The sequence below is a fragment of the Solanum lycopersicum genome, chromosome 4, assembly GCF_036512215.1.
Source record: "Solanum lycopersicum chromosome 4, SLM_r2.1".
NCBI classification, from domain to species: Eukaryota; Viridiplantae; Streptophyta; class Magnoliopsida; order Solanales; family Solanaceae; genus Solanum; species Solanum lycopersicum.
Window position 1 is genome coordinate 49,412,617 of NC_090803.1, and position 13,888 is coordinate 49,426,504.

At 33.0% G+C, this 13,888-nt stretch overlaps 1 long non-coding RNA gene across 1 annotated transcript; it reads right to left on the reverse strand.

Annotated features, from left to right (window-relative positions):
* Positions 1–10,544: 10,544 nt before the first annotated feature.
* Positions 10,545–13,009, reverse strand: LOC138347908 (uncharacterized). The gene is made up of 3 exons (XR_011220469.1): positions 12,718–13,009; positions 12,543–12,589; positions 10,545–10,770 (listed from the first exon to the last, which is right to left on the reverse strand). It is a non-coding gene; the product is annotated as an uncharacterized lncRNA (long non-coding RNA).
* Between the last annotated feature and the right edge of the window lie 879 nt (positions 13,010–13,888).

Consider the following 13,888-nt stretch of genomic DNA (forward strand, 5'->3'; position numbering starts at 1 on the left):
CGTCATGCTCTATGCCTACCTATTTCATCTTGACTGTGAAAGTGTATGCATACTAATGCCAATGATTTGGGCCAAAATAGAATATCTATTAAGAAATTCCAAAGTCTTTCAACTTATTCACCGACCTTATCGAGAGCTCCTATCTCAAAGATCATTGTAGAGCTAGAGATACATATATATTTTGAAATATTTCTAAGAGAATGATCGTCTACCAATAGTAAATACATATCCACTCGTGAACTTTACTTCATTCGTCCGATGATTTAATTTGCATCACTATATCTTTCAATATTGTTGGATATTATTATAATGCAATACATAGTTTTAAGTGTTATTTCAAATACTCCAAAACTCTATTTATTGTCATCTAATGAATTTATTTGGGATCACTTGTGAAATGACTCAGTTTAAAATAGCAAATGCTATATCTGATCGCACACACCATATGATATACATCATGCTTCCCAAAACTCTAGCACAATCCAATTGGGAGTCACTTTTGTTTTCACTATTTTGAAATGCAAAGCTCACATTTGTTGGAGACTTGACAATATTGACATCCAAATATTTTAACTGGTTAAATACCTTTTAAATGCAATGAGACCGTGAAAATGCTAAACATTATGGAGTTCTACGAATTCTTAAATCTAAGATTACATTAGAAACTTCAATAATTTTCATTCCACTTGCTTTATAGCATACATTTAGTAGCATTTATGTCACTAGTGTCTCTATTGAAGATCAACATATCACCAATATACAAACAAACAATGATCTTATGATTTTAATGTGAACACATTTATCCCTTCCATCATTCTTCAATCCATTTGTCGACATGGTTTGATCAAATTATGTCATTGTTTGGGTGCTGCCATAATGTGACTTAACAAGTTCATACACTTTCTTTTATTTACCACGAACCACAAAACCTTCGGGTTGTTCCATGTAAATTTCTTCCTCCAATTCTGTATTTAAGAAAGTTCTTTTCACATTCCTTTGATGAATTTGGAGGTCACATATCACACTAATAATTTTTGCATCTGAATGGATGTAATTCTAATTACTAACGAGTATATATATCAACAAGATCAAAACCTTGGTGTTTTTTTTTCTAAAGCCTTTGACATAAAGTCTTGCTTCATATTTTTCAACAGTTCCATGAACTGTTATTTTCCTTTTAAAGATTCACTTTGAACCCAAAGGTTTATTTTCTTGAAGAAGATCAATTAACTTCAATTATTGTTTATTGACACTATCTTTCCAAAGAATGAGTCTACAAAACACACAAGAAATTTTACAAAATAATATTTGAAGGCTTAGTAAATGTCCTTTAACATTTACTAAGCCTCTGAATCTCTTTATTGAGTACATTATACTTTTCATTTCCTAGGCATTTTAGATTCTTCTCTAGACTACTCAAGTCTAATTTTACAGTTCACAGTCATAGGTCCTATTTTGATTCTTTTAGGAATAGGAACTTGGACTTTCACTAGATACCCCACACTTTTAAATATTTCAAGTTGGATTTCCTTCCTTTCCATTTATCATATGAAAAAGATTGTATTCTGATCAAACAAAATCGCTTTCTTTCTAAAAAGACAAAACTTTTTGTTGTTTCCTTTTGCAGTAAGGATAGTTTCTCCACACAAATTTTGTGTAAAGCCGAACTTATAAATAATGCATCCATCATTTCTTTCAACATTCAGTTTTTTCATTAGATTGAGGTGAATATGGCAGTAGTTTGATAGATATTCCACTTTTCAAACATATTTCTACATAATGAGATTATACTCTCCATTCTTATCACTTCTTATATTCTTTCACACTGATTTTCAACTTCTATATTACATTGTCTAGACATTTCTATTGCTTCATCCTTACCATTCAGCAAATAGACAGTCATTTTTAAGGAAATTCTCAATAAAAGTAACAAATTCTTTTTCGCGCCATGAGGTGTTAACTTCATATCACAAATGTCAGTGTAAATCAATTCTAAGGGATTAGAATTACTTTCAACATATTTATAAGAATGCTCAGCATACTTAGATTCAACAAAAACTTGACATTTTTATTTATTGCACTCAGTGTTAGGGAAAACTTCAAAGTTGATCAATTTTCCTTACAAGGTTTTGTAATTGACATGCCCCAAGTGTTCATATCACAAACATTGACTCAAGCAAGTAAGAACAAATAAAAACATTGAGTTCGAAAAGTTCTTCGCGAGGTAGCTTTTTCCTCACTAATATTTTATTCCTATTTTTTACAATTTTGTGTGATACAAACATTGTTTAGATTGTCAAAAGTCCTTTTCAGAAGTACATTTCTATAACTTTCAATATTATTGTTATAGAACTACCCATGAACAAAGTACATTTCTATAACTTTCAATATTATTGTTATAGAACTACCCATGAACAAAGTTTCATCGGGTTTAGTAAAGACAATATAGTCTAAAAGTTATTTTTACAAAAACATAACAAATGTATATTCAACAATATTCATCTCTATGCAAATACTTTTATTATAATAGACATATCTTTCCATGAAAAATCACAACATTTTAAGTGATATTTTTTTTCCATAAAATGACACAATTATTTTGAATAAGTATATATATAATTTGGATGTTTCATACTAGTCACACTATATATTAGTAATAGAGAAACTCAACAACCACAATAGCAAATATACTCCATAAATTTTGTGGGTATAACATAATTTAAAAGTATCATTGAATCTTATATCTTTTGCTCGAAAGTTAAATTAGACACCAAGTCTAATCATAACAAATAACCCCCACATTTCAAATGTGATCTCAAAAATATTTTTTAAGTATTTGAAAATAATTTTCCACATATTTTAATGCTGAAAACATTATTCTACGAAAGAATTATAGTGATGCGATTCTCTTTGAAAATGTTTACACAATGTCAAAGTTCATTCCATAGAGACACAAAATCAAAAATTCTAAGTCACTCGTATTTTTCCTCTATCATAAATTGACATACCACTTAGTATTTTAAATACTAACAATAAGGACAAAAAAAATTGTACAATTTATTTCTATATTACATTAAAATTTATAGAAAATTAGAAATGCAACACTGACTTATTATGTGAAATTTTCATATTCTTCAAACCAATTGCATAGTTCAATTTATCTAGAGTATAAAACCACAAAAGTTTTTAGTCCACAAAAATCAGACACACTAACATTTCTTATGGAGTACAAAACTACAAAAATCTTTATTTTTCTCCAAACAGAATAACGTTTATTCTTTATCACATAGAAATGTTATTCTTATCAAATAGTCTTCCAACTATAACATTTTGACATACTATTTTATCAAACAAAAATATGCATCTCTCATTTTTGCAAACTAAAAAATTTTAAAAGCAACAATATTTGCAAAGTAAAATTCATTCCACAACATATGGTTTGCAGATATTTTTTCAAAGATACACATAATAAAAAAATTAAAAGTCAAAGATGATAACTCTTAGAAACTATTTTCCTCCTTAGATAATTTAATAAGAAGGTTACCTGGTAATTTTTAAAAGGAATACCATAAAAAATTTCTGTTACATTCTCACTTCTACCTTGTTAAGCAAGGAAATGAAATATGGAGAAGTAATGCATTGATCTTCTAATTCTATGATCAGATTCTCTCAATCAGTAGAATACAAAAAATACTAACAGTATAATAATTTCCTTAAGATTGTTGTTAATCTTGTACTCCTAACACACTTAGAACATAACTTTGAACATCTTTGTAACACAACAAGTTTAAGAACATTTTCACAACTAGAAAACTAAAACTCGTAGCGAAACTATAATCAGAAACAGATTTTAAAAAATATACGAAATATTTTTATTAAAAAGGAATTATTGTTAATATGTGTCCAATGAATCTTTCTAATTCCACCAAACTTTGCAAAAACACGAAGTTATCAAGATTGATGAACCAGTGAAGAACAAAAGAATAGAAGAACTGAATTAATTCACAAATCTAAAATTTATAAAACACGTACCAGAATCTGGAAAGTTTTTAATAGAAAAAAGATCAAGTCCCCTCAACTCACAGTGTCCCCTTAAGAAAATTATTCCCTCTAGTATCCGAGGATTGAATTTCAATATGACCTCCGAGAGTCTAATGATCTAAATCACCAAAGTGTAGATATCAAAAACTCCGGTGTTAGCGAACCACTCAACGGCAGTAAAGTACACTTAGAATACTAGATTTAGAAGTTGAAGAAGAAGTCCATGAATTCTATATTAAATTGAGAGAAAATCCCTCAATTTATAGAAAACAAATGGTAGTGCGAAATGATTATTATTGTGCCTTACCGGAAAGGTCACAAACCTTCAAAAAACTCACAATCTTTCAGAAAGGTCGTCACCTTTCATAAAAGTTACAACTTTCCATAAGAGTCACAACTTTTCATAAAAATCGCAACTTTCATAAAAGTCGCAACTTTTCATAAAATTTGCAACATTTCATAAAAGTCACAAATCTTCATAAAAGTCGCAACTCTTCATTTTCCATTCACACCTTTTTGAAACCCAACATGCAAGAGGTAGTCTGGCTTGACCTTTCCGTCGTTCACATATTTCAAAGACGGAAATATATTCAACTCCAACAAACTTAAAAAATTATGTGAATATATAGCTATTGAGATCAACGACAACCTTTCTCTAATTGGTGGTTCTGTAAAACTACTGGACACCTCCAATGTGGGAGTGATCTCAAAATCTGAGAATTTGAATGTTATTGTGCTTGGGTCCCAGAACCCCATTAACTAAGTAATGAAGACTTTGTCACCTTATTTCCTTAGAAGTGATAATAATGCTTTAACTAGACTTAAATTTCGGCTTCATGTATTCTCTGGATTTTTTTCCCACCAATTTTGTAGAACGTGTCGCAATGAAACAACTATTTGGATATTCGGCAATTTTTTTTCAATGATCATCCAAAAGAAAGGTAAAGGATTTATAAGTTTATTTGCTTCAAATCCATCAACTGTTTTAGTTTGGATCATTCATATTATTTCCACTTAAAGTGTGTGCTGTTGAGTTCTAAAGAAAAAAACTCATTGACATGTGGATAGTTATGAACTGAATGTACATTTATTAATGAAGGCGGCAAGTTCTTAAATAGAGTTACAACGAAAGTAAAAAGACTCCTAAACGAACTGAACTAAAGTAGTCTAATTAAATAATAACTGCTGAACTAGTAAGACAATCCTAATACGACTAAACTACTAACTGGTGTCCTAGGACCAGGTGTTCTAATATGCCCCCTCAAGTTAGACGATGAGTCACTAAGCCTAACTTGAACAAATTAGACTCAAAAGCAGATTTAGAAAGTTCCTTGGTGAGGGTGTCGGCTATTTGATCGGCACCATGGACATGAACAACACGAACCCTTTTAATATCAACATAGTGGCGAACAAAGTGAAAGTCCACAGCAGCATGCTTAACACGACTATGGAGGACAGGATTCTTGCTCAAGAATGTGGCTCCAAGATTGTCACAATAAATTGTGGGTAGCTGATGTACTGGAAAGCGCAACTCATTTAGGACATTGGTTACCCATAAGGTTTCAGAAAGTGCATTAGCCACTGCCCTGTATTCGGACTCAGTGGAGGAGCGTGAGATAGTATTTTGCTTCTTTGATGACCAACTAATCGGATTGTGACCAAGAAATAGGATGTAACCAGATGTAGAAACTCTGTCAACGATGTCCCCATCCCAATCTGCAGCAGAGTACACATGTAGATTGAATTCATCAATGGGAGTAACGCGTAGGCCAAGTTGAATGGTACCCCGCAGGTATCGAAGAACACGTTTTACAGCCTTCCAGTGAAGGTCTGACGATGCTTGCATAAATTGAGAAAGCTTGTTGACTGCATAGGCTATGTCAGGTCTAGTGAAGGATAGATATTGAAGCCTACCCAAGACTCGTCGGTAACGTGTAGCATCAGCCAAGTGAGTTCCATCAGACAAGGTGAGTAACTCAGATGCACTCATGGGCGTGTTAACACTCTTGCAGTCGGTCATTAGCTCATCATTCAAAATTTCACTCACATAATTTGCTTGGGTGAAAATTAAACCGTTGGAGCTGCGTATCACTTCAACACCAAGAAAGTAGTGAAGATTACCTAAATCTTTAATAGAGAACTTAGAAGCAAGGGAAGTAAAAACCTGATTGACACTTAAAGTATTGCTCCCAGTGATAATAATATCATCGACATATATAAGGACGAATAACGCATCACCTGCACCATGTCTGACAAGTAGTGAGGCATCAGATTTTGTCTTAACAAAGCCTATGGATGAAAGATAACCCGTGAGTGCATTGTACCACGCCCGAGGGGCCTGTTTCAAGCCATAGATTGCCTTCCGTAGCCGACATATATGCATTGGTTTGTCTTCACTAGTAAACCCCGGAGGTTGTGCCATATACACTTCCTCTTCAAGGTTGCCTTGGAGGAAGGCATTATTGACATCTAGCTGGCGAAGGTGCCAGTTGTGACGAAGTGCCACAGAGAGGACAATGCGAACTGTGGTGGGCTTGACGACAGGGCTGAATGTGGCATGAAAGTCAACGCCTGGCCTCTGAGTAAAGCCTTTTGCAACTAGGCGCGCTTTGTATTTGTCGATGGACCCATCAACATTTCTCTTGATCCTGAAAAGCCACTTGCAGGATACAATGTTTTTATTCGGGTCAGGAGGAACAAGTTCCCAAGTCTGATTTTTAATTAAAGCATCAAATTCATGTTTCATTGCATAACGCCACTCTGGATATTTTTGTGCTTGTTTGACAGTAGTGGGTGTGATAGTGGGGTTCAATTTGGCTAGGTAATGAAAAATCTTTTTTGGTTTTGTGATATTATTTTGGGATCGAGTGACAGCACGGGTAGGAGGAGATGGACATTGAGGCGGTGAAGGAGCGAGTTCTAACTCGAAGGTAGGACAGGCTGGTTGAGGAGCCATATGTGTTGGTGGGTTGGTGTTTCTACGGTGATAGACAAGGAGAGGAGACAAGTTGCTTTATGTGTTGGTTGGTATAGGCTTTTGAGAGTTTGTAGGGAGGCGTGGTAGTGCTAAACGCTGGGCAGTAGATATAGAAGAGGTGTTCTGGGAAGCAGGAATTATTGAAGATGGGGAAGATAAAAATTTACCTTGAGAGGGAGGAGTTGCTAGAGCTGAATCTGTTGCGGCTGCCGCTGATTCATTGTCGGATAAGGACTGCGAGTTTAAGTGGTCTCCGGACTGGGCTGGAGAGGAAGCAGATGGTGATGGAAAATCTGCAATAGTGCGTGCTGCTATTTCTAATGGAATTGGCAGATCTGTAACTATGGGAAGTTTGGGTGTGGGGTCTGACTAACTTGGCATTGTTGGTGTTGCCCATTCTAGGTTAGTTGATTTAATGGCAATGTTGGAGAACAATGTCTTAAATGGAAAAACATCCTCAACAAATCGCACATCTCGAGATAAGTAAACCTTTGCAGAAATTGGGTCAAAACACTGGTGACAGTGATGGGATAGTGAGAATCCAAGATAGACACATGGGGTAGATTTCGATCCAAGTTTATTTTTGGAGTATGGTTTTAGCCATGGATAACATAAACAACCAAAAATTCGTAGGGAGTTATAATTAGGTGATTTTCTAAGTAATCTTTGGAATGGGGATTGATTATCGAGGTGAGAGGTTGGAAGACAATTGATGAGGTAGACAGTGTGATGGCAGGCAAAAGACCAGAATTGGGGTGGGAGAGACGCCTCATGTAAGAGTGTTCTTGCAGTTTCGACAATATGGCGATGTTGCCGTTCTGCAAGTGCAGGGGTAGAGAGGTGTTGAATGCCGTGAAGTGAAAGATAGGAGTCAAGACTTTTATACTCACCTCTGCCATCAGTATACAACGATAAAATTTTAGAGTCAAAATGTTTTTCCATCATAGGATGAAATTTTTGAAAGATATCTTTAACTTCACTTTTCTTTGTTAGTGTGTAGAGCCAAGTGTACTTCGTATATTGGTCAACAAAAATACAATAATACAACTTTTTATCAAGAGATAAGACTGGTGATGGCCCCCATAAGTCACTGAAAATAATTTGAAGTGGTTTAGAGCTACACAATGATAATTGAGTAAAAGGATGTCGATGAGCTTTATTAGATAAACATGAATTACAATGAAAATTTTTGTCTCTCTCATGAAACGGTAGCGAGAATTTATTCAAAATAAACCTAAGAACTCTAGAGTGAGGATGACCAAGACGTTGGTGCCAAGTAGTGAGAGGGCTGGATGTGGAGATAATGTGAGCTTGGGGATTTGAGACAGGCCACTCATATAGTCCATTGTTAGTCCGACCGTGCACCAGTGGCTGCCGTGTTTTCAGATCCTTCACAACAAAGTTAAAAGGAAAAAATTCAATAGACTTAAGATTGTCTTGACAGAATTTAGAAACAGAGATAAGCTTGCGTTTGATGGAAGGGGCACACAAAGTGCGAGTTAGCTTAAAAACATTATTTGATGCATTTAATTTAGTAGAACCAGTGTGAGAGATAGGAATTTTGTTACCATCACCCATGGAGACATCTTCGTTACCGTGGTATGGTTGTAGGTTGTGCGGCTCTGTTGTGATGTGATGGGTGGCTCCTGAGTCAACTATCCAGGGATTGGTCTCCGTTGTAAGCCAAGAGGCATAGTTGGCTTTTGCTTCAAAGTGATTATGAGATCTCGAGCGGCAAACATTGGCTGTGTGGCCAATTCTGTCAAATAGTTGACAGCAAATAATACCGTTTGAATTTGAATTGGATTGCCCTTGTGGTGGAGCGCTTGGACGCAAGTTCTGGCGCCATTGTTGAGAGTTGTTGGTTTGTCTACGGTTGTTGCGATTATTGGAGTTGAATTTAGTGGGAGTAGCAACTGCAGCAGTGATAGTACTAGATAGTTTCTTAGCATCCTCGTGGCGGAGGAAGAGTTCAAAGTCTAGTAACTTTTCAACCAGTTCCTCATAGGAGATAGGCGTATCGCGTGCACGAATGGCAGCAGATATTTCACGAAATTCAGGACCTAGACCACTAAGTATTTTGACAATGAGTTCAGGACTGGAAACAGGAGCACCAGCAGTGGCTAACTCATCCGAAAAGGACCGAATAGTATGAATATATTCAGTAATGGAGCGAGAGTCCTTAGTGACATGGGCAAGCTGATCACGCAGACTGAAGACTCGAGTTTGAGATTTGTTCGCATAAGTGGTATGCAAGGCATCCCAAGCTGATTTAGTCGAGTCAGCGGCTGCAACAGTAGGGGCAATAGTGGGTTCGACAGAAACCATGAGAGCATTCTAGATGAGTTGATCCTGACGGAACCAAGTTAAGAAGGCAGGATTGGGAGAGATATTCGTGCCGAGGGTAATCGTGCGACTAGGGGACGGACTGGTTCCATCGAGATGGCCAAAGAGGTTGTAGCCATACATAAGCATGGAAAATTGGGCTTTCCAGGTGGCGAAGTTGTGACCACCACTTTGGTTGATGGGTAATTGGGATGCGGGATTGAATTGAATGATAGTATTGGTGCTTGTCGTGTTATCATCATTGAAAACTCTGGTATTGTTGCCATTGTTGTTGGTCATTGTTGCTGATCTGCGTGAGGAGAGGAAAAAGAAGAAGAAAAAAATCTGGATCGTACTCTTTAGAGCGTGGAGAGTTCTGATACCATATGAACTGAATGTACATTTATTAATGAAGGCAGCAAGTTCTTAAATAGAGTTACAACGAAAGTAATAAGACTCCTAAACGAACTGAACTAAAGTAGTCTAATTAAATAATAACTGCTGAACTAGTAAGACAATCCTAATACGACTAAACTACTAACTGGTGTCCTAGAACCAGGTGTTCTAATAATAGTTTCCTAAACGCAACGACAATACCTTGTTTGCCTTGCCTAAGAATATGCAACATGCCATATTTATATAGTAGAATTAGTTTCCTAGATGATTGAGAATAGGATTTTTAAATTGCACTAATTCTGAAGGAGTTTAGAACACCCTTGGTGTGTTCAGTTTGTGTACGGTCAAAGACTCGATGTGAAGGGCAAATGATAGTGTGAGAAAAGCAATAATCGGTAGTGCACAAAAATAAATAAGAAACACAAATTTAGATTTTAATTGCGATCTTTCATCAAAACAATATATATTTTTGATAAAGCAAATAATAAACTAAAATAAAAATGAAACCACTATATTTTCCCTTTATTTAGTTTTCTAAAGTTAAAACCTAAATAATTAAAATAAAACATTTGAATTTATTTGGATATGATTATGTTCTTGACAAAAAAATTCGAATTAGTTAGAAGTTTTTAATCATTTTAATAATAATTCAAAGCGATTTGATTAATTAAAGCATGAGTATTATCTGATATTAATAGGAGAATAAAACAAGTTTTGACTAAAGATATTCAATAAAAGTAGAAGAGTTGAAAAAAATCATTAAAATAAACTATTATAAAAAATATATAGCTTATCTTTTGGGATTTCAAATAGTCATTTAAAAAGTTAGAGTTAATAAAAAAAAATTAAATAATTTAGGAGAAGAAAGAAGAATATGAATTTGGACCTTCTTGGGACAAACTTGTTGCTGGTTCACTTGGGCTTTGGCAAGTGTGTACCGTTGTATACAAGATATCTATATGGATGTATCCATTCTCAGCTCTCGAGACCCGTGATTCTGCTCTCTATTCCCTGTAATCCTGTCTTTCAACCTATATCACATACACCAAATGTATAGTGTTTGTATATTGGCATGAATATCATTGTATACTGTTATATACAACATGTATAGAACCTATTTTCACCTCTTGAGCATTTGTTTTTTTTTACACTTCCAGCCCTTCAACACATTTTTTGTCAGTGTCATTATTTATACCAATCAGTTTGAATGGGGACAGACTGAGAGATGAGTTTTGGGCCTTGATTAGCCCTCTTGGAATGCAAAGGGAAGAAGGATGGAGCTAAAATCGAGTATTTAGTCATATCACCTATGAGTGTTGTATTGTCGAATCAATCTTTGAAATAACAATTAGTCAAACTATTAAAATTTCAATTTAAACTTTAGGATAAAATCTCAATACCCTTATTGCCTCATGCAAAGAAGTAGTATTAGATAAATCAAGAACAAAGAATGGTGGAAGTGAAAGAAAATGAGGTTATGTGAATTATAAGAGATTCTGAAATTGAAAAAAAAAATCATTGGAATGTAGATGAACACTATGGAATATGACCAGGAATTAAAAATAGAGGCACATTTGTAATATATGTAGAACTATTTAACATTTGGAAAAAGTGCATCATTTAATCTACCACATAAATATTAACCTTAATTTTTTTTATCATATGAAGTGTAGTCATTCATTTATTAAACATAGAGACATACTATGAGTTGGAAAATATGATTTTTCATTTTATATATATATATATATATATATATATATATATATATATATATATATATATAGAGAGAGAGAGAGAGAGAGAGAGTATATATTAACTATCTAAATAGTTATTTATATTTTTCTACGAAACATATTTTTACTTTTGTATTTTGATTGGCTTATAGAGAGATAGTATATTTTGAGTCAAAAATAGAAATAACTCAAATGACTTTAGTCAAAAAAAAAAAAGCAATCAATACCTTCTCTCCGTAATTTAAATTTCTAATTTATTTTAAGTCGTTTCAACTTTATCCGAAGTCACTTTTGACTTGGTCTTAACACTTTTTACCTTATGTTAAGTTATTTTTCATATTTGTCAAACACTCCTAAAAATTTAAAACTAACTTAAAAATTAAGTTTGATAAACTTTTGAGTCAATACAAACATGGTATATTAATGTAATGTGAGTTGACTAAATCATATACAGTCTAATTTTCTATAGTTATAAAACAAAAGGTGCCCAAGTTGATGACATTCTAATTTGCTTATTCCAAAACTAGATTGAACAATTGCATCTCTTTATAGATTCTGATGTCCAACATGGATTATATAACTAAATCAAATATAATGTATTTTAATTACATCTCAGAAACAATACATAATTATGAGTAAGAAAATGTACAAGTTAAGTTTATCGAACACTTTAGGCGCATAATCATTTAAAATTAGTAGAAGATTCATTAAAAACACTTTCTTCATTTCACAAGGAATAATTTAATTTGAATTGACATGAAATTTAAGAAAATAAAAGAGATGAATCTTATCATTCAAATTTAAAATTATCCTTTAATCATGTAATCTTAAACATGTCATATAAAAAACTGAAATAAAAATATTCACAAAAAAATTCATTCTTCTATAAAGAGACAAAAAAAGAAAGATAAGTCTTTTTGAAACGATAGAAGTAATAATCAAACAAATATGCAAAATGCTAGAAGGACATTCTTCAAAATAATAGAGAACGAACATAAACAATAAATATTAAATTAAAATACCCCAAAATGAGCAAACACATGAATAATTTAGAAACTTCAATTGCATACCTAGCTATCAATGTCACTTTATGGCATGATAATGAGGTACTGGGATTCTGCAACATGCCAAAGAAAAAGAAAATTTGTTGGTTATGGGGGAGACAAAACACAGAATAATAAAACATAAAAATCAATGGAAAAAGAGAGCACAAAAGTGAATATATAGCAAAGAGATGATATTAACCTTAACAGTTCGAGTAGAAAATAATTGAACAACGGAAGCTAAAGAGGAAATGAAGCAAAAGAACATTAGGGATGAAGATTGAAAAAGTTAACGCAGTCGGTTGCTATTCAGAAAAAATTTATTTGTATCAGGTGTTTATAAGTCAATGTAAAATATACTATTACATGATTTAATGAAGTAAAATGAACTATAAATTTAAACACATGACATGTATATATTTATTTGGCGTATACACCCATGCAAATAAATTTTGCGCATTCTTATATTGCTACGGAGGACATATAAGTTCTCAATTGAATTTGCAACAGGACACGTAATCAATTTTCTACAAGTCACGTACAATAAAACATTGGAATATTGAAATAAACTATTTCTAATATAATACTTTATATATTTCATTTATATGTTCATTTTTTTTAATTATCTCTATTTACTTGTCAATTTTGACGTATCAAGAAAGAATTAAAAAAATTATATTATACTTTTATTTAAATTTCTTGGAAATTTTCAAGTTTTAATTTATCGTTCTTAAAATAATAATTATTAAAGATGAAATTATAATTTCACTATATTAATTATTGTTATCTTAATATGTGTGTCATTTATAAAATAGACAACTAAATAGAGACATAGATAGTAGAAATATAAAAAAATTAAATTTATTTATGACACAAAAATACAAGCATTTACTAGTGTATTCTATCAAATTTATCATCTTAGAACCTCAAACAAGAGACAAATTGAATAAAAGTACTATTTCAATGTTTCTATTTTTTTTGGTTTGTTTCAATATTTTAACTTTAACTTTTTATGTGGTATGTTCAAGACCACAAGATTAAAGGTTATGTGATACATTTGACATAATTTTAATTTAGAATCACAAGATTAAAAACTTATTTCTTTTATTAAACTTCGTTTCAAGTCAAACTATATCATCCTTTCTGAAATAGAGGGAGTAGTAATATTTCCTCTCTCTGTAACAGATAAGAACTACAAAGTATTTAATAGAAATAATATAAAAATGACAATTAACTTGACATCAATTCATTTTGGATATGGACAAGTAGACACTTAAATTTATATATAATTAATCAAATAGGGGGATAAAAAGAGATGTGAGGGCGATGGATGCTGCAGACGCAGATACTGTTGCGCCGCTTGGAATGGAGGG